Genomic DNA, 25670 nt, shown 5'->3' with positions numbered 1-25670 from the left:
TGGTGTTTGTCAGTGAATGTCAATTCAGCATTTTCCTGGTCGGTGTTAGGGCTGGAGGCAACCTCAAGGGCATATAGAAACCTACAAATACTACTGGATTTCCTCACATAAGAATCCCCATGCTGCCCTTGATTCGGTCTTAACCGTTTTCAGCTCTAGTCATAATTGACTTCCGTTTTTCCATCTGCAAGATGGGCTAGAAATTATTTTTTTAAATGCTTTGACTTGGTTTTGCGTCCTTGAATATAAAACACTTTGTGACTGATGGAGGAGTTGGCTCTGATATTAGTATCTTGTCTTTAGCTGTTCAACAAGAACTTGGGCTATTTCCACAACATATTTTCAGTGAATGGGTAAAATTTATATAGAGAAAAGGTTCCTTCTGTCCATTAATAGCTAGGCTTTCAAACTTCCATTCATGGCTGATGTCTAGCCCGTGTTTGCTTACAGTATCATTACTAGCTGTTTCTCTCTTACCCCAAGGACGTTTCCTTAAGGCATTATGAGCCTTGTCTGTTCTGCCGGGTTTGGTACCTCTTTCTGGGGTATAGTAGAACTTGCTCCCCCTTTGCTTCTTTCTGTATCTAGCCACCCCAAGTTGTTCCCCATATGTTCTTAGACTCGGAGGGGCTAGACTCCTCTTTCAGACATCTCCAAAATTCTTATCTGAAGGGCTGAGTCAGCAGTTTTCAAAAGTCTGCTGACTCTTGGAGACATGAAGGAGTGATCTGGAAAGTCACTGGAGACTTACCCTAGCTTCTTAGAGTGCATTAAGAAGTGTACGTTTCTCTCCCAGAAAATAAGAGGGAATAGAGCAGCCACTGGAAGCTTCTTATTTGGCAAAAGGGGAGAGGTATTGACAGAATCTGTACACTCACACCATTTACTGTAGTTCCATTTCACACGTTTAAGGATGGGGACACTTTTTGTGTTGTTGTTTGCTTCCAATAAGTACACTGTGCAGGAGTTCAGGGTCAAAATGGCACTAATTGAATTATCAGTGGGTTCTTTTGCATGTCAGAAGGGTAAAGAAAATACGAGAGAAGGGTACAAAATGTATGTGATAAAAGGAACTTCACAAAATGTTCCAGAGCCTTTTTTATTTATGGAATTTAAATTATTGAAACTATTTTTCTTTGAGCTTCCTTCTGCTTATTTATTATTTCTAAAGTTCCATTTAGGCGTGAATGAATTAGCTGAAATTTCCTTGCTCAGGGCGTTTTCAGATCATTTAGTAATTCTTATTGTTAGGGTATTTATTAGTGGTGGGATATAAACTGAAACGCTGGGTCATGCTTATGGTGGTCCTACCAGGTAACATCTGAAAAGCTCTCTCCTAAGAGTCACGGGGGGCCTATAAAAATCTAAATCCATGGATCCTACACCCAAAGATTTCCATCCAGATGTGAGAGAGAGTTTAGGAAGCTTAACTCTTTAGAAAGTCCCCCAAGACAATTCTGACATACAGCCAAGTCTGAGAACGCCTGTCCCGGCCACTCTGAACACATCGGTTGGATGGTTTCTGAATAAAAGAGAATTGAACACAGATTGTAGTCCATAGGGAACAACTTGAGAACAAGAGTATTCTTACAGTCAATTTCCACAAATGTTAAGTAAGTTAACATACATACAGGCACGTGCCCGGGTTGCGGGCTCTCCCCAGTCAGGGGTGTGCAGGAGGCAGCCCATCAGTGACTCTCTTATCATTGATGTTTCAACTCTCTCCCTTCCTCTCTCTGAAATCAATAAAGATATATTTAAAAAAGAAAAGTTGTATGAAAAATGACAGTCGTCCCGCACAGTTATATTACTGAGAATGGAATGTAAGTATTGTCTGTCAACGGTGCCCGGGAACTGGCATGTGAAATATTTACCATAGACCCTCCTTTGCTGGCAGTACCTAGCAAACCTTTTCTTTGCTGAGATTGGTGTTTTGTTTTGTTTTGTTTTGTTTTGTTTTGTTTTGTTTTGTTTTGTTTTGTTTTTGGGGGGTTTTTTACTGAGATTGTTTCACCATTTTGACCATAAAGCCTATATTTTAAGGGCTGTAACTGGACGGTGGTTTGTTTGTTTTTAATTTATCTTTATTGTTGAAAGTATTATAGATGTCCCCCTTTCCCCCTCATTGATCCCCTCCACCCCAAAACTTGGCAATTTGACTTGGAAAAAAACATATACAAATGACTGGAAAGAGGTTTATTTATTTGTATGGTGTAAAGTAGCTCTTGTCAAAGCTTTTTCCTGTGCTTGGCTTTCAAACAAAGGTTTACAGGCCTTTAGTCCATAATGTGAATTAACCCCATTTGGTATTTTTTCCTTTTCTTTACAATGGAAAAGGACTGTTACTCACTTTTGTGAAGTGTTGACTGCCTCTTCATTGTAACTACATAACATTTTAAAAATCTTATTTCTGTGGGACTTTGGCATTATTATCGTAAACTGCTGCAGAATGTACACAGATGGCATAATAGATCCAAAGGAAGTTTTAGAGGAACATAGTGGCAGTGTATGAAGTAAAAATCCATTTCCACAGTGGTGGCACATTATGGTCCCATTTGGCTGCCTCGTCCCGTGGGGCCTGGGCCTCAGCAGGGATAAGTGAACACTTTGGGGGAAACATGAATCGGTTCAAGCCTCTGCCCAGTTGTTTTAATTAAGTCTGTTTTTAAAACGCGGGAGGAAAAAGGGATCTCTTTTCTCAACTGAGTCTTTTTTAGTTATTCGGCAACAGTAAAAACAATACATTATAGATTTCCTATTATGTGTTCAGTGTCACCCCAGATGTCAGAGGAGCAAAGGTGGCCATTGCTCCCTGCCCTGGAGGAGCTGAGAGTCACTGGGGACAGAGGGTCACCAGCAGCTCAGCGTGATAAGCCGCCTGCCTAGCTGGTCGAATCCCTTCGTTTTGGAAGCAAAGAGAGGGAGCCGCTTCCTGCCCTTTTCAAATAGACTTTATTTTTTAGAGCGGTTTTAGGGTCACAGCGCAACTGAATGGAAGGTACAAAGATTTCCCGTGTACCCTCTGCCCCCACATACACACGGCCCCCATTATAAACATCCCCCACTCGAGCGGGACGTTTGTTACAGGTGACGAACCTGCGCTGACAGGTTGTCACCCGCAGTCCAGAGTTATGTGAGGGCTCGCGCGGTGTTGGACCCTGTGCACTTGGCCGGGCGTGTGGTGACCTGTGCGCCGTTGTAGCACCGTGCGGATTAGCCTCGCTGCCCTAAGAATCGTCTGCACTCTCCTGGCTCAGCTTCCTTTCCCCACCCCCTGCAGCCACTGATCTTTTTACTGTCCCCATAGTTTTTGCTTTTTCCAAAATGTCAAGTGCAGTTGACCCTTCAACAACAGCACGGGTTAGGGCTGCTGATCCCCCACACAGTTGAAAATCCACGTATAACTTTCGACTCCCCCCAAGCTTAACTACCAGTAGCCTGCTGTTGACTAGAAGCCTACCAACAACGTAAACAGTCGATTAACACATATTTTGTGCATTTCAAAGCCTGTTGTTCAAGGGCCAACTGTAGTTGGAATCAGACAGTTGTAGCCTTTTCAGATCGGCTTCTTTTACTAAGATGCATTTTAAGTTTCCTCTGTGTCTTCTCATGGGTCAATAATTCATTTCCTTTTAGCTCTGAATAATATTCCATTGTCTGGATTTACCAGTTTATCCATTCATTTACTGAAAGACATTTGGTCATTTCCAAGTTTTGGCAATTATTAATAAAGCAGCTATAAACATCTGTGTGCAAGTTTTTGTGTGGACATAAGTTTTCAACTCATTTGAGTAAATACCAAGTCGTGTGATTGCTGGGTCTTATGGTAAGGGTTTTCTAAGAAACTGCCAAACTGTCTTCCAAAGTGGTTATGCCATTTTACATTCCCACTGGCAGTGAGTGAGAGTACCTGCTGCTCCACAACCTTGCCAGCATTTAGTGTTGTCAATATTCTGGATTTTGGCCATTCTGATAGGTGCATAGTGACATATCATTGTTGTCTTAACTTGCATTTCCCTTATGACATACGATGTGGAGCAGCTTTTCATACGCTTTTTCCCACTTGAGTATCTTTGGTAAGGTGTTTTGGACTCATTTTTTTTATTGGCTTGTTTGTTTTCTTATTGTTGTGTTTTAACAGTTCTTTGAATATTTGATAACTGCCCCTTACTATTATTATTATTACAGTGAATATGAACTGCTTATGTCTTTTGCAAATCTCTCCTCCCAGCTTGTGGCTTTTCTTTTTATTCTTTGAACACTAAGTGCCATTTCACTTTTTTTTCCTGTTCCTGTTCTCTTACCAGCTGCTTATCTCCTCTTATTGCGTGCCAGCCATTTGTAGCAAGATGGTGTATTAGTTTGCTTGGGCTGCCATAACAAAGCACCACAGACTGGGTGGCTTAACCAACAGAAATGTGTTTCCTGACAGGTCTGGAGGCTAGAGGTCTAGGATCGAGGTGTCAGCAGGGTTTGTTCCTCCTGAGGCCCCTCTCCTTGATCTGCAAATGGGCCATCTTCTCCGGCTTCACATGGCCTTCCCTCTGTATGTGCCTGCGTCCTAATCTCTTCTTGTAAGGACACCAGCCTTGTTGGTTTAGGTCCCACCCTGGTGACCTCATTTTAACTTAATTACCTCTTTAAAAGCCCAATCTCCAAATATACTCACATTCTGAGGCACTAAGGGTTAGGACTTCAATAAGAATTGGTGGAGGAACACAATTCAGCGCAAAGCAGATGGTCTTTGTGAATTTTTCCTGTAAACCCCTTTGAACACGTTGCATTTGTCTCTGCTAGAATTGAAACGCCAGGATTTAGAAGTCTGTTGAAGAGAGGAATTGGCACTGCATAATGAAGGTTAGCGAAAAGATGGTGCTTTAACCTTGGCCGTGCGGAAAGCATCTGTTAGGAAGCTCAGTTGCTCAATGGAGTCTCTCTAGGCCTAGAAGGCCTGTTCTCCGGGTCAGCCCTGTTTCTCGCAGAGGGGTATGGGCGGCCTGGAGTGCCACGGCCTGCTGAGCAGCGCCTGTCAGGGCTCTCTGCTCCTCGCTGCTCTCAGCCAAAAACCTCCAGTCACTTCCCCTCTGAGCTTTGTTCTCACCTGCTTGCTTTACCCATTTTTTTCCATTTCTCGCTCTTCTTCTCTTTTCTTTGTGCCTAGTGATAACATCTGTAGGCATTTGTTGTGTTCGTTAGTGTCACCCAGGGCTAGGCTGTCCCTTTGTAAGGTACTTTATAGCTCCTGCCATCCTTTCAAACGTGTAACACAGGTCCTCACAACAGCCTCGTGACGCAGCAATGGATCGCGCCCCATTGTATTGACGAAGAAACTGAGGTATGTGGCACAAGCTTCCTTTGCACTCGGAGCATTCTGCGAGTGCCCTTCCCATAGGACTTACCCTGAGTTGCTCTCACTCTCTCTTCCCCTGAGTTCACTGGGGCAGGGGGTTGGCTCTTAGTTATCTGTGCTTTGCCCATTGGAACCAGCTTTCTAAATTTTGTTGAAAGAATTCTTAGTGGAAAATAAAGCCACACGAGCAATTTTAAGGATCTTGGAGGAATTAGTCCTATGAAGCAATTCTGACCATGAATGCAGGGCAATGTGCAGGAAAGTTCTAGAGCCTCCTATATTGCTTGTCTTGATTCAGGTGTGCCATAAATTAACACCACAAAAGTCCTTCGGCATTTTCAGATTTAATATCTGTCATTTCACCTCTTTGCGAGTGATAGATACTGAAGACAAGTGACATAGTATCATTTTGCTGATGCCAAATTTGAATGGAATCAAAAGAATGTGAAGTCGCTTAACTACACCAATCCAGGGTCCTGTTCTCTGCTCCCCATCAGTTAAATACACTCACAAAGTGTGGTAATAAGTGTATTACTTTGTGGAAAACGGGGACCTAAAAGAGAGACAACAGCTAGTATGAAAAGTGAAGGGATCTTAAGAAGTGATTTTTTTTTTTTTTTAGCCGGAAAAGAAGTTTTATGGAAGAAATTATATGCTTTAGCGTTTATGGATATTTGGAGCTTTCTAAAGATCTCAAAACAGGTCCTTTTCAATGCTAAGGACTCCTGCTTCATTTCCTGAACTGCTAACGTGAAAGCAGGAGAATTTGATCACTGCTAGAAGTAGTGCTGAAATAAAAGTTGCAGAGAGCCCCTGGAATCCTTTCTAAGCCAGTTGACATTCTGAGAATGTATTTTGTTAAAACTTCACAAGGCATTAAAAAGAAGGCTGTGTCAGAGCCTATCTGGTCCAGTTCTTCTTTTATCACTTTTTTAAGCCCATGGGTTAGTCTATTGAAAAAAATGTTGTTGGATTTTAGAAATGAGCCTTTTCTCTGATTTTAATAACTAATAACAGGTAAAACACATAAAAAACCCCACAATTCACACGTATCAAATACATATAAAAATAAAGGTAGAAATTCACTTAAGCACCAATTCGCGCTTAAAATTGTATTTTTTATAATTGTGGGGGGAAATCTTTAGAAAAATAAATTTTGAAATGAGTAACAAACTGTTTTCCCTTTTCTCATTTTCTTGCAAATAAAAATGATCTGAGGTTTGTTTTACATTATTCCTTTGATTAGTTTAGGTGAGTTTTTACCATAGGAAACTAACATTGCAGTTCAGAGCATAGTCAGCTGTCTGTTTATGATTGGGAAGTGATTTTGGAAACACAAAGAAGTTTGGTGATAGAAAAAGTGGCTCACGTAATCCTGGGCTTCTGGGGCTTTTGGTTGTTGGTGTTATTGTTAGATATTACATAGTTTTAATCTTTAATGACTTAGGGAAATACAGCATAATGTTCAAGTCCAAAACAAAGTAACCATTGTGATTCAAATTTGTAGTTTACATGCAAAGCAGAAAAATTAGTAAGAGACACTAGAATTATTTATAGTTGTTATCTCTGCATGGATTATAATTTTTATTTTCTCCTTTATACTTGCATGCACTTTCTAAAATATATAATCTGAGCACGTACTGCTTTTACAACAAGAAACAAATTATAAGCACTGAAATTTTACAAAGAAATATTTTACTCAACTTTCAATAATTCTTCAAATAATGTAGCAGTTGAGGGAGAAGGTCACATACAGAGGACCCCAAACCAGCTTTTTTCCTCCTGGCCTTTTTCCCTAATCAGACCTGAGACCTTGTTGCTCGGAGTGTGATCAGTACCCCAGCGGCATAGGCGCCGCCTGGGCACTTGTTAGACACGCAAGATAGCGGCCCCCGGCCCGCCGCCTCGGCGCCTGCAGCTTAACCAGGCTCCCAGGCGATGCCCGGGCACACTGAGGCCTGAGAAGCCCGGATCCAAGGCACTCTCGCGTCTTAATATCTAAGGCAACTTCCATCTTACTCATCCACTGATTAGAGCCATCCTTTGGCAAAACTTTAAAATGACAAATGTGCAGGCTACAGAAGGCCTACCCAGGTTTAAAGTAGAGTTGGTGTGACTGCCTGGTCTTTTGGAAAATATTCTGTAATTAAGCTTAAAAATGTAGTGGCCTAAAGTAGGACTGATGGGGGGGGCGGCAAGAAAGCATGAGTTCTTCCACTTTGTTTCTCCTTAACTAGAAGGAACAAGGGAGAAGTAAATGAGGGTTTTCAAAATGGCTTTCAGCTTCTCAAGATTAGTGGCTTAGAAAAGAGAGAACTGGAATGCATTTCTACACCCACTTCATATAAGGGCCACTCTATATGTGCCCAGAGGAAAGTCTCGCCCAGTCACCACATGCTGGGCCTCATTACGGCATTGGTTTAGCTCCTTTGTAAAGATTTCCAGGCACTGAACTAAAATTTTTTGGAAATGAAAACAAGATTCTGTTTCTTATTTTGCTACTAAGAGGTCGACTTTGGAATTTACTTTTCCTGCTGTTGCTGACTTTTCTGCTCTATTTTCATGATCCAATCAGGAGTAACAAAGTTGGCATTTTCCGGTGGCAGCATGGAGCCCCTTCAGACGGCTTTGTTTTTCTCTCCGAATACTGCCAGTTTTGTTTTTGTTTTGTTTTTTTAACTAAAGATGACTTTACATTGTGACAGAAGAGAAACTACAGGTTTTCAGGAAATTGTCCCTGTAGTTGCTTTGCCCATAAGTGGAGGTGCCTTGGCTCTACAGATTTCCCCTGCCTCCTTAGGAAAGCTAAAGTCGTATGTAAAGGTTGCCATATATTTGGGCAGTAAACTGGATTCTAATAACGTGCCTTGCCCATTTCTGTAAATATGTGCTCAACTTTTGCACTTTTATGGTCTTATAGGCATGCTGTGATAACAGATGTTACTAGTTTTATAAAGTCCTTTCCTGTTTTGTCTTTTCAAGGGGCAGGTTCCTTGTCCCTTTCGCAGTGACAAGTACAGCAGCACCAACAAGGGGACCGACGGTGCAGTGTCTAGGAGATAATGCTACGGTTGATGGTCTTCATCTGTGAAGCATTTTGTCATTTTGTGAATGCTGAGAGTTGGGAAAACCTGATAGGATTTTTTTCATGTACTTTTAAAAAATATACTCCTGTCACCAATGAGGGGAAAAATATTAAGCAATTTTCAAGCAGTTAGACCATAATGTGAGCTAATCACTTTATTTTAAAGAAAAGCATTTTTTAAACAGTTGAGCTAGTGAATTTACTTTTAAAAATGTATTGTGCTTACACAGTAGATGGTTTTATTTCCATGATGTTTTTTACTACATAATTATACATCTTAATTACGTAATTACTATCATAATTATTATGTAATTGCATGTACTTCCACTAATTACAAAATCAGGAAGTGTAATTATCTAGTAAAAACTTTATGAAATTTCACGCACTAAAATTACTTAAAAGGCTATTCCAGTGGTCCACTGGAAGGCTTCCATGGTTAGCCTCCGTCCTGACTTTAGTTGAGAAATTGAACCCAGAGGCCAGCGTAAGGACAACCACCATAAACAGACCAACACTAAACTGAGTGTTGTGATATAGGTAAGTCGGCCCTTGTTCCTCATGAATTAAAACCAGGAAGTACTTGAATTCTTTTGTGATTATGGAGCTGTGATGAGAATAATATATTATGTTTGATGTAGTTATCAAAAAAACTTTCAGTGGATAGAGTAGTTCTTTCTTAGGAAAGAATTGCATAGCAGAATTGGCAATCAAGGCATTTAGGTTACAAAACACCAGGCCTTCTAGAATTCTATAATGTGAATAGCTTATTTAAGCTATCTCTGCCTTTAAAAGCAAAATAATAATATTATTATTTAAAATTTCATTTCTGTAGTTTGAAGAGGGCTTTTATTTTCAGTTTGTGTTTATATTTACTAAGATAGGAGCAAACATATCAAAAGAGCATAATCTTTTTCTACTGCTACTTGATGTCAAAAGCAGCTTTTGAGACATAAACATACATGCACAAACATGTAACATCAGGCCCTAAAGAAAGACAGAAGGTTTAATTCAATAAAGCTATGATGCCTTTACCATTCAAAATGACATACAAATTGCACAGTAAAACAATAGTCATGACAGCAAATTAGATATGGCATTTAAGTTACACTACAAAGAGAAATACCAGAACCGTTTTTGGCCTATAGGTGTCTATTTTAGCGCAGGCTTAAATCCCAGTCTTAAAACCCAGCCTAGAGAATGCTTTATTGTCTAAGTAGGGTAATGTTGTATAAGACTAATTGGAAAGGTTGGTTGAATTAATTGCAGATTAATTAGGAGGAAAGGGCTTATAATACTCATGGCAGAAAAGAGAGAGGATCCTTTAAGTATCGTGATAGAATGTGCTATAAGTTTTAGGAATACTAAGTCATCAATATTTATTTAACATCTATAATGATGTTCTAACATGACCTAAATAAAGGGTTATACTTATACTAAATTTTCTTCCCCTCATGATTAGTGCTTTTCACTAGAAATATATTGAATCAGCTACTTAACATATATACCAGTTACTTCTTTTAAAAAGGTAGTCTTTTTTATATTTGACACCTTAATTCTTTAACTACAACTCCAAGGTGGTAAAACCAAGAATCATAACTTTGCAGACACTTGAGTGAAATGATATTTGTGACTGAAGACTAAAGGTCTGTAGTCTTAGGAGCAGATGACATTCCGCTGTTGTTGTTCTGCTTGAATCTTTCTAAAGAAGCACTCTTTGTGGTTTTCTCGCTTACTGACTTTGTGACTTACCAGCTAAAAGTAGTAATAAATGTGACTCTTAAAAAGTTCATGAAAGATACGAAAACACAACCCCACTCGCTTCAAGCGAATCAGAGGGTTTATGGTCATCCAGAATTGTCTCGTGCTCGCAGGGATGTTTGGGATTGAAACTGGTTTAGTGCGATTCTAGTATTTTCCTGTGGCGGTTTGAGATTATTCTTAAATCGCACACCCCATTCCTCTTGGGAATCTTTGCTCATTTCCTTAGCCCAGAATTGAGTGTCTCCATCATTTCTTATTTGCCTTCCCTCTGCTCTGATAACATTTCTTCTCAGAAGTGCTTATGCTCCATCCATGAAACAGCACTTCTCTCCCATGTGTCTCCTTGAATCTTTTGTTTCGGTTTTGATTTTTACCAGTCGCATGTGCCACATCAGAGCAGCCTCTACTGGTTCAAAGGTACGTGTTTTTGCTTAGTTCTCGCCTTTTGAATGACAGTGCAGATTTCATTTTATAAGTTGGCATATATTTTCATTACCCCCTGTAATTCTTTACATTTTAAAAAATTATCTAAGGGAGCCAACCGTAACTTTTGAAGTTGAATTGTGTGTCCTTGTGTGGCCCAGATGTGATGTTGATTTGCACGTGATCGGCCAGTGCCCGTTTATTATTTCATGTCGTACATCATGTCCGTATAATGGGCGCTCCCCTCATATGCGGAGAACACTCATCAGCCGTCAGTTTGACCCGTTCTCAGAGCAGTTCGTCCTGTAGTTGTCGCGCATTTATTCAGCTCCATCAGCATTCTCTTACCTTGTGGCCAACAGGACAGTAACTAGACTGAATTAGTAGCCTGTCATTGAGTTCAATTGAATTAACGTTGATTGCATTCTCTCCAGTAAAGGCCCTGGGAAACCTTTATCCCCTGCCAGCCTTAGCACCGTCCCTTAAAGCTTAAGGCTTAAACCAGCTGTGTTCACAGAAAGATAGGTTTGCCGGCTGTTTAGACACCGATATACTTTCCTTGTTTTAAGAAATTATCATAAAACCAACATTGCAAATAGGGTTAAAAAACCAGGTCTGTGTAAGTCTGATTTTCTCTGTTTCCCCCTTCTTCCCTGCCGCCTCGGCCCCCCCAAATTCAGCCAGTAGTTTGTTGAGTAATACGTAAAGGACACAAGTATAAGCAAGGCCCGGCTTTAGAGGCAGTAGTAGCTCTGGTTGTTTCCTTGTCACCTCGAAGCACCTGTCCTTTATGGGACTTGACTCTGTTGAGAACATTCAAGGCCATTACCTTTTACTTTTCCCATTGGAGAGGGGCAGTTGACATTTTTCAGATGAAAAAACAACCTCAAAGAGATGAAATGACCCTCCCGAGGTGGCCAAGCTGAGGGATGGGAGAACCCGGCCTCCTTTCCTCTGTGTCCCAGCTGCCCTGTTCTTAATCTGGCAGGAAGGCTTCAGCGTGGAGGAAATCGGTCTAACACAAGGGACTGGCGTGGTGCTGTGGGAGCTCCACATACGGCCGAGGGAAGGCGGCCTGGCGGACATGGGATCTCAGGCCCTGAAGAGTGAGGGGATTTTTACTAATGAACAGAATAAGCTGGCGAACAACGTAGGCCCAGAGGCGCGGGTGCCTGGAGCAGACCGGCGGGTCTCGGGTGGGGGTGGGAGGGGCAGGAAGAGCTTAACCAAAGCACATACATGCATATATGCACGGGGGGGGGGGGGGGACAGGGGACACCTGTAATACTGTCAACAACACAAAGAGTGAATAGATTTTAATAGACACAGATGCAGTGTAGTTTGAGAGTAAGTTGTCTTTCTCACCATTCTTTAAGTACTCTATTGCTCATCTGGCTTTTATAAATCAGAGAGCCTCATTTGACAAATGCATGATGATTTTAAATCATATCTGAATTGGAGGGGTAATCGAACAGTGCTTATTAAGAGGCTGGCCTGTGCAAAGCTTTAAAACCAAGACTGGAGGCTGGAAGGCTGTTCTCTCTTCACTCCCCACTGTAACCACTGGTGGTACTTGGAAAGAAGCTGACCCCATCTTGCAGGATACATCTGTCAGAAGTGTATCAAAGTATTGTCCTATCTTAAATAATTTAGCTCGGAATAGGATCGTGTAAGTATTGTGACACGAAAACGTTACATACTGTGACTTATCCACTTACCTTAAAACAGATGTCTTTAACTTTAAAAGAAAGAAGTACGGTAAGACAAAACAAAACAGAAATAGGAATTAAAAGAGATGAATGGCAGACCGAACTAGTTTTATTTAGAAGATAAAAGTAAAGTCCTGCCAGCATTATGACCATAGAATGTAAAAATGTTTTACTTGAAGCATGATTAATTTTTTTTTACTCTCACGGTTAGCGTTTAGACATGTAGGACCTCTTTATAAAGTAATTCTTGTTGCTAAAGTAATTCTCATGTTTTATTAGTATATTATATATTGTTTTACCAAAAAAAAAGTACATGCTGAAAAGTCAGTAAAATCCAAGATAGAAGATCTGAACCTGAGCCGTCCTCAGGAAATGACTCAATAGAATGCGTTCCGGTCTCTTAGCGAAGGCTTTATCACTTTTAACAAATGTGCCACAGTAAATTTATTAGTATGCTACAAAGAAATTTTCAAAATAATTAAGACTAAACTACACTTGTCAAAATAAATGAATGAAATACAATTTTGAATCATCCTTCGCTTATTGCTCATTTGCATAATTCAGTGACTTACGCGGGAGTCTTTCGGTTATTGGTGAGAATTAGCAAGGTTCTGCTGTTCCTGGCTGCGGGGCGGGAATTACGCTGCCGTGTAATTAACTATTCCAGGCATGAGCTGACGGGAAACACCAAAGAGCACAGCAGAATCTAAAGAGACAAGGCAGGGGATCTAAAGACAAGAGACAATCAAAGACACCCAACAAACTCAAGCTGGTAGACCACAGGGAATTTTGAATGAAGCCTCTTAATTTATTTTGAGAATAAGAAATCAGTAGTATGAGAGAAATCTCAACAAGATTAGCTGACTAAGCCTACTTAAAAAAATATATCTCTATAGTGCATGGTGCGCCAGGTTAACCACTCCTGTTTGTTAGTCTGTATACAGCTCAACAAATAGCCGGCAAAGCCTTTCATGGGTATATAGTGGCTTTCCATTCAGGTTTTCACTCTTTGAAGGAGGTCGTTTATATCAATGAGATCTGTGGATGCAAATTGCTCTCCCTATATGTGAGGGGTCATTCCTTTCACAGCGGACTTGCTCATCTCTTTTATAGAGGTTTTGTTATTTTTTTCCTGCTCCCAAAGGAATGATGGGACCCCCACCCCCATTCGGCCCCCATCTAACTTAGCCTCCAAGTCTTTTCCCTGCAGTTCTGTGAAACTTTTGTGTGCTGATCTTTGGGAACAAAACAAGCTGTTGGCAGCAGCCTTTAGCCTCCATTCAGGAAACTTTTTTCCTTCATTCAACCTGAAATATCATCTCTTTAGATTTGCCTTTCTTTCTCACCTAATTCTAAAGAAATCTCTGTCATTGCAGCAGAGTGTCACTGTAACATGCTAGGGCATGTGGGAAATTCTTGGAAGCAGTGCCCTGAAAATGTCATTTTTAGCTTGGCTCCCAAATGATATAAACTCATAGAAATTAGAGGAACAGAAAAGTAAAGAGATCGATTTAAGGGTTAGCTATGAAAACCTAACTTCTGATCCCATTACTGAAGTGGAGGGAAAGATAATATTTGTCTTTTGCCTGAGCTTTTAAAGAATCATACAAACATTCCATAGGTTTTAGCCTCAGTGTTCAGGAGTCTGAGGAAGAAGGGGTTTCAGGCCCTACTGTGTGAGTGCTCTGTAAATATTTCTTGTTTTGTTCCTTCTGCTAGGATTTGTTGAGCAACAAGGGCACCGACCTAGGCTCCTGAAAGGAGTGGTTAAAAGCTCTCACTCTGGAGCCAGAAAGGCTGGTTCAAGTTTTGGCTTTCCACCTCTTTACAGATAAGTAACCTTGAGGTGTGTGACTTACCCCCGTGCCACCTCATCTGTACAGTTCGATGAGAAGAGCACCTGTCTTGTAGGGTCTAAATTAAACAGGATAATATTGAAACAGTGATTGTGAAATGCCTAGTATAGTGCCTGGCACATAGTAAGCATGCAAGAAATGCTGGTTGGCTTTATTACTTCTGAGAATAACACTTTGTCCAGTTCACTTAGTATTATAGTTACTGTATCTGAATTGGTGTCTGTAGCCTCTCGTTGACCATGTTTGGTTCATATTTGTGCCTCCGGCATCTAGCATAGCACCAGGCATATTTTAAATGGTTGGTTCTTATTTACTGAATGGTTACAGTATGAAAAAGGCATGATTCCTACTCTCAGGGAGCTTAAAATTGATCTTGATAACTGGTTTTTAGTTTTCTTATTTATCAAAATAGCATTTATGTCAAGTATATTAGAAAGGATGAATTTAATTCTCATTATTAATACTAATGGAAGGGGTTGCAGCACAAGTAATCTACATATCATTAGCATTTTGCTTAGCTATGTTCCTTTGGCATGTGTTCCATTAATATTAAGCAATCAGTAATAACTCTTCACTCTTTTCTAGGGAGGGTAAAAAAAAAAAAAAGGTTGTGTTTGTGTGCAGAAAGTCAGCCAAACCAAGTTCCCCAATCATGTACCTTTTAGCAGAATACGTTTTATTTAACATTTGAAAAGCCTCCCTCAAGTAGATGTCCTCGACCAACTCTTTTTTAATTTAAATTTTATTTTTCAATTACAGTTTACATTCAATATTTTGTATTAGCTTCAGGTATACAGCAAAATGGTTAGACAATGGTTTACAGTCAAACCTCGGTTCTCAAAGCCTCCCATCTCAAACAATTTGATTCTCAGCCCAACCACCCTTTCATGCTGATACCCACATGATCAGTCACACTCTCAGGCGACAAAGGAGAGAATGTGTGAATGTGAGTCAGTTTACCATTGTTAATACCTTAGGAAATTGTGCTGTGAATATACTCGTGTTTAAAGTGTTTGTTTCTATATTAAACAGTACAATAGACATGTACTGTATATAAGAAAGGTTAAAACAGTTATTTGGGCGTCTGGAATGGATTGATTCAATTTACATTATTTCTTTTTTTTTTTTAATATGTTTTTATTGACTTTTAGAGAGAGAGCAAGGGAGAGGGGTAGAGAGATAGAAACACTGATGAGAAAGAAACATCATTGATCGACTGTGTCCTGCACGCCCTGCACTGGGGATCAAGCCTGCAACCCTAGCATGTACCCTGATCGGGAATCAAACTGGTGACCTCTTGCCTCCTGGGTCAACTCCCAACTGCTGAGCCACTCAGGCCGGGCCAATTTACATTATTTCTAATGGGGGGAAAATGCTTCCGTTTTCAAACAGCCTTCTGGAACAAATTACGTTCAAGAACCAAGGTTCCACCTACTGTAGAAAGCATTCCCCCTGATATTTCCAGTACCCGCCATGCATAGTTATTAAGTATTATCGACTATATCCCCTATGCTGTACTTGACATCTCAGTGACTATTTTGTAACTACCAACCTGTACCTCTCAATCCCTTCACCTTTTCACCTAGTCCCCCAACCCCTCTCCACTCTGGCAACGCTCAGTCTCTTCTCCGTATCTATGAGTCTGTTTCTGTTTTGTTTGTTCATTTATATTTTTCTTTAGAGTCCATGTACAAGGTGGGGCAAAAGTAGGTTAACAGTTGTTTGTATGGAAAATAACACAAGAATAAACTCTGTGTCTCGTACTTACAACTGTAAACCTACTTTTGCCCCACCTGTATAAGTGAAATCATATGGTATTTTTTTTTCTCTGATTGACTTATTTCATCTAGCATAATACCCTCTAGGTCCATCCATGCTGTCACAAATAGTAAGATTGTTTTTATGGCCAAGTAATATTCCATTGTATATATGCACCACAGCTTTTTTATCCACTCACCTATTGATGGACACTTGGGTTGCTTCCATAGCTTGGCTATTACAAATAATTCTGCAGTGAACATAGGGGTGTGTATATTCTTTCAAATTAGTGTCTTGGGTTTCTTTGGGCATATACCTAGAAGTGGGATCACTGGGTCAAAAGGCAGCTCCATTTTGAATTTTTTGAGGACCCTCCATACTGTTTTCCATGGTGACTGCGCCAGTCTGCATTCCCACCAGCAGTGTACTAGGGTCCCCTTTCCCCACACCCTCGCCAGCACTTATTTGTTGACTTGTTGATGGAGCCATTCTGACCGGTGTGAGGCGCTATCTCATTGTGGTTTTAATTTACATCTCTGATGATTAGCGACATTATCTTTTCATATGTCTCTTGGCCATCTGTACGTCCTCTTTGGAGAAGTATCTATTCAGGTTAGAATAGTCCTTTTTTAAAACTATGTTTTTATTGATTTTTTAGAGAGAGAGGAGGGAGAAAGAGAAAGAGAGAGAGATCTATTGGTTGCCTCCCGTACTCACCCCAATGGGGGTGGGGACTGAACCCGCAACCTGGGCCCACGCCCCAACTGGGAATTGAACCCGCCACCTTTCAGTGCACGGGACGGCGCTCAGCCAACTGAGCCGCAGCGGCCAGAGCACGTTAGCACAGCACTTCTTAACAACCAGGGTGTATCTTTTACATTTCTTAAATGACGGGTTTGCAGAAGCCACTGCTAGAGTCTGATGAAGCAGGCCTGGGGCGGGCCCGCGGCGGCTGTGTATTTGGAAAAGCGCCTCGGGTGATTCTAATGCACACCCACAGTGTTGAGAACCTCAGAGTTAGTGAAACTCTTCAAACTTTAATCTTGCTTCTTGTCAAATATGCATTAAGCCTGACTTTGATACAGAAAGGGAGATTGTGTAGCACCTAGATAACAATTTAAATAGACAGTAGAAAGGAGCGTGAAGTCAAACACATGAATTGTTTCCTAGAGAAGGGAACCGTTTCTGGCGCCGTGGGGGCCGATACCGCATCCGAGACTAGGGCGAAGGGGGAAGGAGCGAGGAGAACCTGGCTTGTGATGGGGGGACGGAAGGTGAAGTAAATGCACTGCAACAAAATCGGCTATAAAGCACGTGTGATTTTCCCCGTTAACTTACATCGTGAAAGTGGGGAAGGGCCACCGTGGAGGGCGGGAATCCTTGAGGAGCCTGGGCAGGTAACTGGGAAGGCGTTGAGGTCGAGGCCAACCCAGCCCTGGCCTTTAGGCGCCTGCACAGTTTGGGTCTCTGGGACCGTTCCCGCCTCTGTCCACTTCCATTCACCTCTGGACCCAACCGGGTAGGTCCTGGTAGAGCAGCATTCTGCACTTTCCTATTGTTGCCCGTCCCACGAGGGTTCTGGGACAGGATGGGCATCCTAGAGTCTCTGGAAGGGTACCTCTGGGTGCCATGGCCGTGGTTTGGGCTTGCCTTGGGTCCCCGGGCAGGAGAAATAGCTTGGCTGGCCCCACTTCCCAGCTTTGGCATTTTGGAGCTGGACAAGAGTCTTCGATCACCCTTGTTTCTGAGGGTGGGTTTCCGGTCATCCCCTTTTGCCTAGAAGGAATGAGACAGCACCTCTGTGGCACCCACAGATTAGACCCCCCCCCCATGGGTCCCTGAGTGGGCTGGGGCTCCACCAGGGCTGGCTATCTCCCTCGGCTCCTGAATTTGCCTTTCCTGCATCACCCACCTCCACCCAGTCTCCCTGTTGGTATTCTGCTCATCCTTAAGGCCTCCCAGCTAGAAGCGATCTCTGCGTCCCTCAAACTCCTGCAGCTCTTGAGCACTGCCCCGCGTGCATCATGACTCTTTCAGGACACGCCGTGCTTGATACGTTGTTCATCAGATGGTTCCTATCATGTTCATGACAGGAACCGTGTATATGGTACAGGAAATTAATGTTTTCTAAAATACTTTATAGTAGAAACATAATACTTGGTGGTTTTTATAGAATACTTTTATTTCCCATCGTACTCTCCCATTATATGATAATTTTTTTTCATCCATGTATATCCATACATTCATCAAAGATTTATTGCCCAGCTGGGCGTGGCTCAGTGGTTGAGCGTCGACCCAGGATGCAGGAGATCAGGGTTTGATTCCCTGTCAGGGCACATGCCCGGGTTGTGGGCTCGATGCCCAGTCGGGGGTGTGCAGGAGGCAGTCGATCCATGACTCTCTCATCATGGATGTTTCTCTCTCTCCCCTTCTCCTTTCTTCTCTATGAAATCAATAAAGATATATTAAAAAAAAAAAAAAAAAAGATTTAGCCCATGCCACCTCCTCACTCCACATGAACTTATAAGATTGCCCACCTTAATTTACCTACTTTCTGGCAATTCCTAATAGAGTTGGGCTGTGATATCATGCATCTCCAGAAGATGGCATAACTTGCAGACTAGATATTTCTTTGTTCAAACCCTTAGGTTATAGAAATAAAACTGATGCCCTACTATGTTAGTGGAATGCATTTAAAAGTCTAAAAGTTTTGCCCAGCTGGCATGACTCAGTAGTTGAGTGTCAACCTATGAATCGGGAGGTCATGGTTCGATTCCCAGTCAGGGCAGATACCTGGGTTTCGAGCTCGATCCCCAATAGGAAGCATGCAGGAGGCAGCCAATTAATAACATCATTGATGTTTCTATCTCTCCCTTCCTCTCTCTGAAATCAATAAAAACCTATAGTTTTTTAAAAAGTCTAAAAGTTTGCTTCGAATAAGGCCTGTCCCTCCCCAGGCCCATGCCTTGCCCTCCAGAACCTATGTACATGGTATGATAAGAGTTGGCCGTTTTGCTGGTGGGTTTTCCTAGTGATCCACAGTTCTTGCTCTTTAATGACTGCTATCTTTGAATTTCTCCCAGCACTCCAACTTTCTTATTAGGTTTACTAGCCTTTATGAGATCTCAGAATGTCTGGAGGCCATCTCCAGAGAGCTATCTGAGGGTGGGAGGGGAGGGGCTGCTGAGAGGCTCAGAGAAGGCTCTTCTCTTGACTCCCCAAGGGACCTTCACTTGAGCAGCATGCAGGCACACACGCTGATGGCAGTGTAGGTTTGTAAACACTACTATTGCTAATAGGCTGGGGCAGGGAGAGAAAAATAGTAAGCCCACATGAAATCTGGAGGTACCTATGTCTTGGGTGTAACCTGCAAGACTCACTCCAGCAGAGTACTCACTGTGTGATATAATCGATATAATCGCAGGAGACGGAGCAAGTTAGAAAAATCTACTCCCGCTTTGCCGCTGACTCACTTGGTGGCATGGGCAAACCATTACTACTCCTGGATTTAGTTGCCTTATTTGTTGAAAAACAGAAAACTAATGTGTTTAAAAAGCACTCCAAAGTTCCTCTGAAAGGCCTCTAAGCGTAAAGTACTATGGTGGTTTTCATTATTGTTATTAGTGGTCTAGTATGATTTTGTTTTATGCCATGTAGTTTACAGATGTTTCAGTGCTTCTCATTGAATTATAAAACACTCTCATGTCATTTTGTTTCATCACATTGATAAGTTTAGCGCATCTTTGTTTTAACCCCAGTTAAAGTGTATATCCAAAATAGATCTCATTAATAAAATACAATTGCCAAAGTAGATATATCTATAGTACTTTCTATTGTTTTTTTTAATCTCTTTTAAGACTTGGTTACCAACAACTACTAAATAAGACCTTTAATTACTGCCAATCTTCTCTTGAAAGTAACAGTGCTTATCTTGAGTAGTTTGAGCTGTAAGTGGCATTCAGTACACAGTGGGGTTGTAATACGATTATGAAGTGAACCAAGTGAGTGATAAATAAGCAGGACAAACCATATATTTGTATTAGAAACAATATTTGAATTATCAACTGTATAAAACAGCTGCAACTGCTAGTTCTTTGGATGGGTATATGATAAAAATAAAATATAGTTAATTGCACTTGGGATAATAAAAATTGTGTATGCTTCATATATACAGTACAGAAACATTTTAAATTTAATGGGCTTTTGAGTGGACAGCATTTAAATTACTAGGAGAGTGAAAAGATTTGCTTTGCTTTCTGGGATTAAGCTCTCCAAATTAGGATTTAAAAAAATATTTCAGCTCATTCACCAGTAGAAACATGTGGCTTTTATATAAAATATTATAGTTTCCCCCCAGGGTTCCAATAATTTTCCAGTGGAGTAGCAATGAAAAAGGAAAAACATTTTATTTAATTACAGTAATACTTGGGCATAAAATCATGCAAGAATAATATTTTTTTCTACGTTTCTGGACATTTGGTTGAAGAGGACATAATTTTCTAAATTTGGGTATTTGTTGCCTTAAAGCATTTAAAGTTCATGTGGTTTTTTGTTTGTTTTTTAAATATATCTTTATTGATTTCAGAGAGAGGAAGGGAGAGGGAGAGAGAAACATCAATGATGAGAGAGTCATTGACTGGCTGCCTCCTGCACGCCCCCCACTGGGGATGGAGCCCGCAACCCGGGCCTGCGCCCTGACCGGGAATCGAACCGCGATCTCCTGGATCCTAGGTCGACGCTCAACCGCTGAGCCACGCCAGCTGGGCAACAGTTTTATTCTTTTTGATAAAATTCACCAAATGGTTTCTGTAAAGTTTTTGTTGTGTTTTGTGCGTGTGTGTGGTTTTTTTAGTTCTTAATCATTGGCTAGCATCTATTCCGCCAAGAGTTCAAGGTATGTTGAGCCTGGCTGGTGTGGTTCAGTGGTTGAGCGTAGACCCATGAACCAAGAGGTCACTGGTTGATTCCTGGTCAGAGTACATGCCCGGGTTATGGGCTTGATCCCCAGTAGGGGGAATGCAGGACCCAATCCCCAGTGGGGGCGTGCAGGAGGCAGCTGATTGATGATGTTTCTCTCTCATCAATGTTTCTATCTCTCTATCCCTCTCCATTTCTCTCTAAAAATCAATAAAAACATATTTTTTTTAAAAAGGATATGTTGAATAGTCTCTGTATCTGCATATATCTTCCTCCATAAAGACTTTTATCATATACAGTAGCATTCTTTATAACAAAGTCAGAGGTCCCTGTGGTAAGGGTCTTATATACAGAACCTCCCAAAGTCCCTAGTCCAGACAAAGAGCATCCTTCGCAGTGTGTTTAGACATCGGAAACATGTAGATGACCAGGACATTCTCCTTCCTTGGTCCATCTTATGGTCTAGGCTGCTAGTGACTGTTACAGAATCATGAAGGAAACTGAACATTCTCTATGGTTAGCTGGGTTGAATTGGACCAGAGTGACTTTCAGAAGGTGGCAATTTAGCTAACTTCTCCATCGATTAGCATATATCATTAAATCCAAAATGGCATTTATTTAAGACACATCTTGATTTCACAGATGTTAAAACATGGGAGAGGAGATGCATCTTAGGATTGATGGGAGAAAGTTAGTCAATGGGCTTCATCTCCGTTTGGTCAGCCTGTAACCAGCATTGAGATGCAAATGTCAACGCCTGCTTTGCCCAGTGCTTAATTAAGCCCTTCACTCTGGCTGTCCCCTCCCACACTTCCTTGTGTTGATTATGATTAATTAACAAAAAGACTTACTGGTGGTTAGGAGCAAGTTAAGCTCTCACTCAGTAACAATTGGATCACTATATTCGCTTTCTTTAAACACCCCGCTGCCCCCATAAATGCAGATGAGGCTACTTTATGTCATCAATAGCACCGAACGAGCTTAACCAGTCACCTGCCGGCAGGGCTCTGCAGCACCCCGCCTTAGAATGCCACATGCTGGAATGCAAATTATCACATTAGCTATCCAAACGCACCATTTGTTTTTCAATACTGGAGTGTTTACCTGAATTTTTCTCCTTTTCATCTTGTGCCCCGCTTCACTGGTCCATTGTCACTACAGTGACAGGTTTATTTATGTGCCTTAGTGTCTTCACTTTCCGTTATTTTAAAAATGCATTCCCATGTCTCCATAATGGTGCTCTTGAGCATCTTAAAATATTGGTCATTACGGAGTAGGTTTGTGTCTTACTTTTCATGATGCCCTCCTGAATCTTGCCTTTATTCGGACTTTGAAATATTTCAACACTTTCAAAACTCCTGCTTTAAAATGTCAGTACCCATCTTACTCTGGACACAGCATGCCTTCTGAAACCTTAACGGCTCTTAGAAGAAATTTGGGAGTTGAATCTATAAAAACAGAAACATTTTTTGCCCGCAGTGGAGTCTGGCACCTAACAGTTACCGCTGCAGACACTGCTGTGAAAAGTTTCCAAATACAAACCACTCAGAGCTTACACTTGTCTACAAAACTTATGCATGAGTTAGTGAATATCATTTATTTTGCTGTAACAAGGGGTCCTGAGCGCTTTGGCAAATGTATTAGTTTGAACCATATAAAATGGTTGACATTTGACCTACAAAATATAGCAACTTCACGTGATTCATCCTAATATAATAGGTTGCGACCAGTCCTGTTCATACAAATTGCTTTCTCTACTTTGGCTGTTGTCCCTTATATTTCTCAATTAGTACTTTTCTATTCCGACAGCCTTCTCCTTGCTACTACTCTTTTGTATTTCTCTAGTGTTCTTCCTTCCTCGGCTAATTCCCCAAATCTATTTAGCCTCAGAATTACTGGCACAAAGAAGGCCGGTTGCATAGCACCTCCATGATGCAATCAGCACTTATCACTTCAAGTGTTTGACCTATTTTGAGATTTGCATTATCCTAAAAGGTTAGTGTCATTGAATACATTTACTGCCCAATAAACAAGCCACCAGTTCCTTCTCAAATGAAAAAAGCCAAAGGAAAAATGCGACTTTTTGTTGGGCGCCGATGGAGGCCAGGCTACAGGATGTCTTTGTTGTGACGTGATTGGGCTGGAGCACCTCTGAAGAATTAAATTAGTAAGTGCCCTTTGCTATAGTCACTTCTTCTTTAGGCTGAATGTAAATTCATAAATAAATCCCTACGGCTTTTTTATAGTTTATTGTCTCTGCATCTTTGTCTTGAAAAAGAAATGGGATATATTACATTTTAATAGAGACATCAACCATCACTTGGTTTGAAACTAGAAATTGTACCATTTGTATCTCCGTCCATTTATAATTGTAATTTCCTAATCTCCACAGATATATAATGCCTGTTGGTGTATTCACACTCATCCATATTTTTGCTGTTTGCCATTTTTATTTAAAGAGAACTTGTCAGTAGTAGTTGGTGATGTCAGATAAATAAAAAATAAAAATTTTAAATCCCTATCGAACTATTCAGCTCTTTACATGTGGTAATGCTACTCTGCAATAATCTGCTAAATAGATAAGATTTCTCCTTTTACAGATATGAAACTGAGGTCAGCTTAAGTTATTTTCTGAGATAGTAATCCAAATCTAGTGCAGACCCGTAATTGAAACCTAGGGCCAAAAGACTGCAAAGACTTGAACCCTACACCCCCAGCCTGCCCTTCCTCTCTGGCATACCTCCTAGCTATTAAAAAAAGAAATCCTTAAACATCTACATCACTGCAGTGCCTCTCATAATCTATATTATTGTCCTGTATTTTATTGATGAGTTCGTTTTTAATTTAACAAATATTTACTGATGGCCTACCAATGCACCAGGCCTACCCGAGGTGTCTGTTTTCATGGCACGTTCTACAGGAGGAGAGAGACAAGCAAGATATTTTCAGACAATAGCTGCCCCATGGGGGTAATGAAATGGAGGAAGGGTTGATGGAAGTGGTCAGGAAGTTCTTAGTAAGAAGGCAGCTTTTTAAAAATGTGTTTTTATTATTGATTTTAGAGGGAGAGAGAGAAACATCGATGATAGAGAAGCACCAGTCGGCTGCCTCCTGCACGTCCCTTACTGGGGATCGAGCCCACAACCCAGGCACGTGCCCTGACTGGGAATTGATATGGTGACCTCTTGGTTCATGGGCCTACACTCAACCACTGAGCTACACCAGCTGGGCAAGAAGGTGGCTTTTGAACTGAGACCTGAATGTCAAGAAGAAAACAGCCATGGGAAAGTCTGCAGGCAGGATATTCTAGACCATGAGCAATGGGAAGGAGCCTGAGGATGAAGCGTCTTGCAGCCGTAAGGGGGCAGCCAGTGAAGGGGAGGTAACATGAGATGATGCTGGAGAGATAGGCAGGGGCTAGATCGCAAAGGAACGGCTTCCGAGAGGGTTGTGGGTATTAGCCTAAAGACAGTGGGAAGCTCTTCTGGGCTTTTAAGTAGAGGAGTGGCGTGATCTGATTTATGACAAAACTCCGACTACTGTTCAGTGAGTAACACTAGATTGTGTATATTTACACTGTGGGAGCCTTTTGGAAGTCCCCCCTCTACCAAGTGTCCAACTCCTGGAAACACCCCATGTTTTTCTTCTAAAAATGACACACTCAGGCCCTAAATGTGTATTAGGGAGATTCTAAAGAGCACCACAACTTTAAAAGGTGACCGAGACCCCCAGCCTCACTCGTAAATTGTGTTGCCCCATGCTTATGATAGGGATGGAGATCAGGAATTGTGTTCAGCTCTGACCGGGTGGCTCAGTTGCTTGGAGCAAAAAGGTTGCAAGTTCAGTTCCCTATCAGAGCACATACCTGGTTGCAGGTTTGATCCCCAGTCGGGGCATGTACGGGAGACAACCGATCGATGCTCTCTCTCATATTGATGTTTCTCTCTTGCTCACTCGCTCTCTCCCCCTCCGACTCCCTCCCTCAATTCAATAAAAGCATATCCTCGGGTGAGGTTTAAAAAAAGTAAAGAATTGTGTTCACATACAAATTCTCACTGGATAGTAATAATCAGTGCTGGTGAACCTTCTGCATTGGTTCCAAGTGCCCTGTTATTTCTAAGTATCAGAAATAAGACCTTTTGATTTTCATTTTCTTTTGTTTCATTTGAAATATGTTATTGGCTTTTTTAAAAAAATTAAATATACTTTTTTACTTAAATATTATATATATATATATTTTTTTAATCTTCACCCAAGGATATTTTTTCCATTGCTTTTCAGAGAGATCGAAAGGGAGAGGGGCAGGGAGAGAGAAACATCGATGTGAGAGAGAAGCATCGATGTGAGAGAGAAGCATCGATGTGAGAGAGAAACATCAATGTGAGAGAGAAACATCCATTGGTTGCCTCCCGCACGTGCCCCGACGGGGCCCGGGGATCGAGCCTGCAACCCAGGTACGCGCCCTTGGCTGGAATCGAACCCGGGACTCTTCAGTCTGTGCGCCAGTGCGCTAACCACTGAGCCAAACAGGCCAGGGCTAAATGTTATATCTTTTAAACATCTGAGTGTGAAGATTGAATTTCTTGGTGAGGAAAGAATTGTGTTTGGGTTTGTTTTCAATTACTCTTTTTAAAAAAATACATTCAGGACTTCTGGTGCTAGTAGAACATATTAATTCCTTTAAAAATCTGGCTGCGCTGCTAGATCCACATTTGCTTTTCTGTGTTTTTGTGAACAACTGATCAAATTAGATTCGTCACTTTTGGCTTGTGGTGATTTGAAATTGAAATGGAATATATTAAAGCAGCCAA

The 25670-nt window shown here is 41.3% G+C and overlaps 1 protein-coding gene across 2 annotated transcripts in view; it reads left to right on the top strand.

Moving 5' to 3' along the window:
* The window catches only part of POLA1 (DNA polymerase alpha 1, catalytic subunit), a 267262-nt gene that overhangs the window by 209812 nt on the left and 31780 nt on the right, over positions 1-25670 (top strand). The window lies entirely within an intron of this gene.

The sequence above is a fragment of the Miniopterus natalensis genome, chromosome X (assembly GCF_054644295.1).
Source record: "Miniopterus natalensis isolate mMinNat1 chromosome X, mMinNat1.hap1, whole genome shotgun sequence".
NCBI classification, from domain to species: Eukaryota; Metazoa; Chordata; class Mammalia; order Chiroptera; family Miniopteridae; genus Miniopterus; species Miniopterus natalensis.
This window is presented reverse-complemented; position numbering and strand designations above follow the sequence as displayed.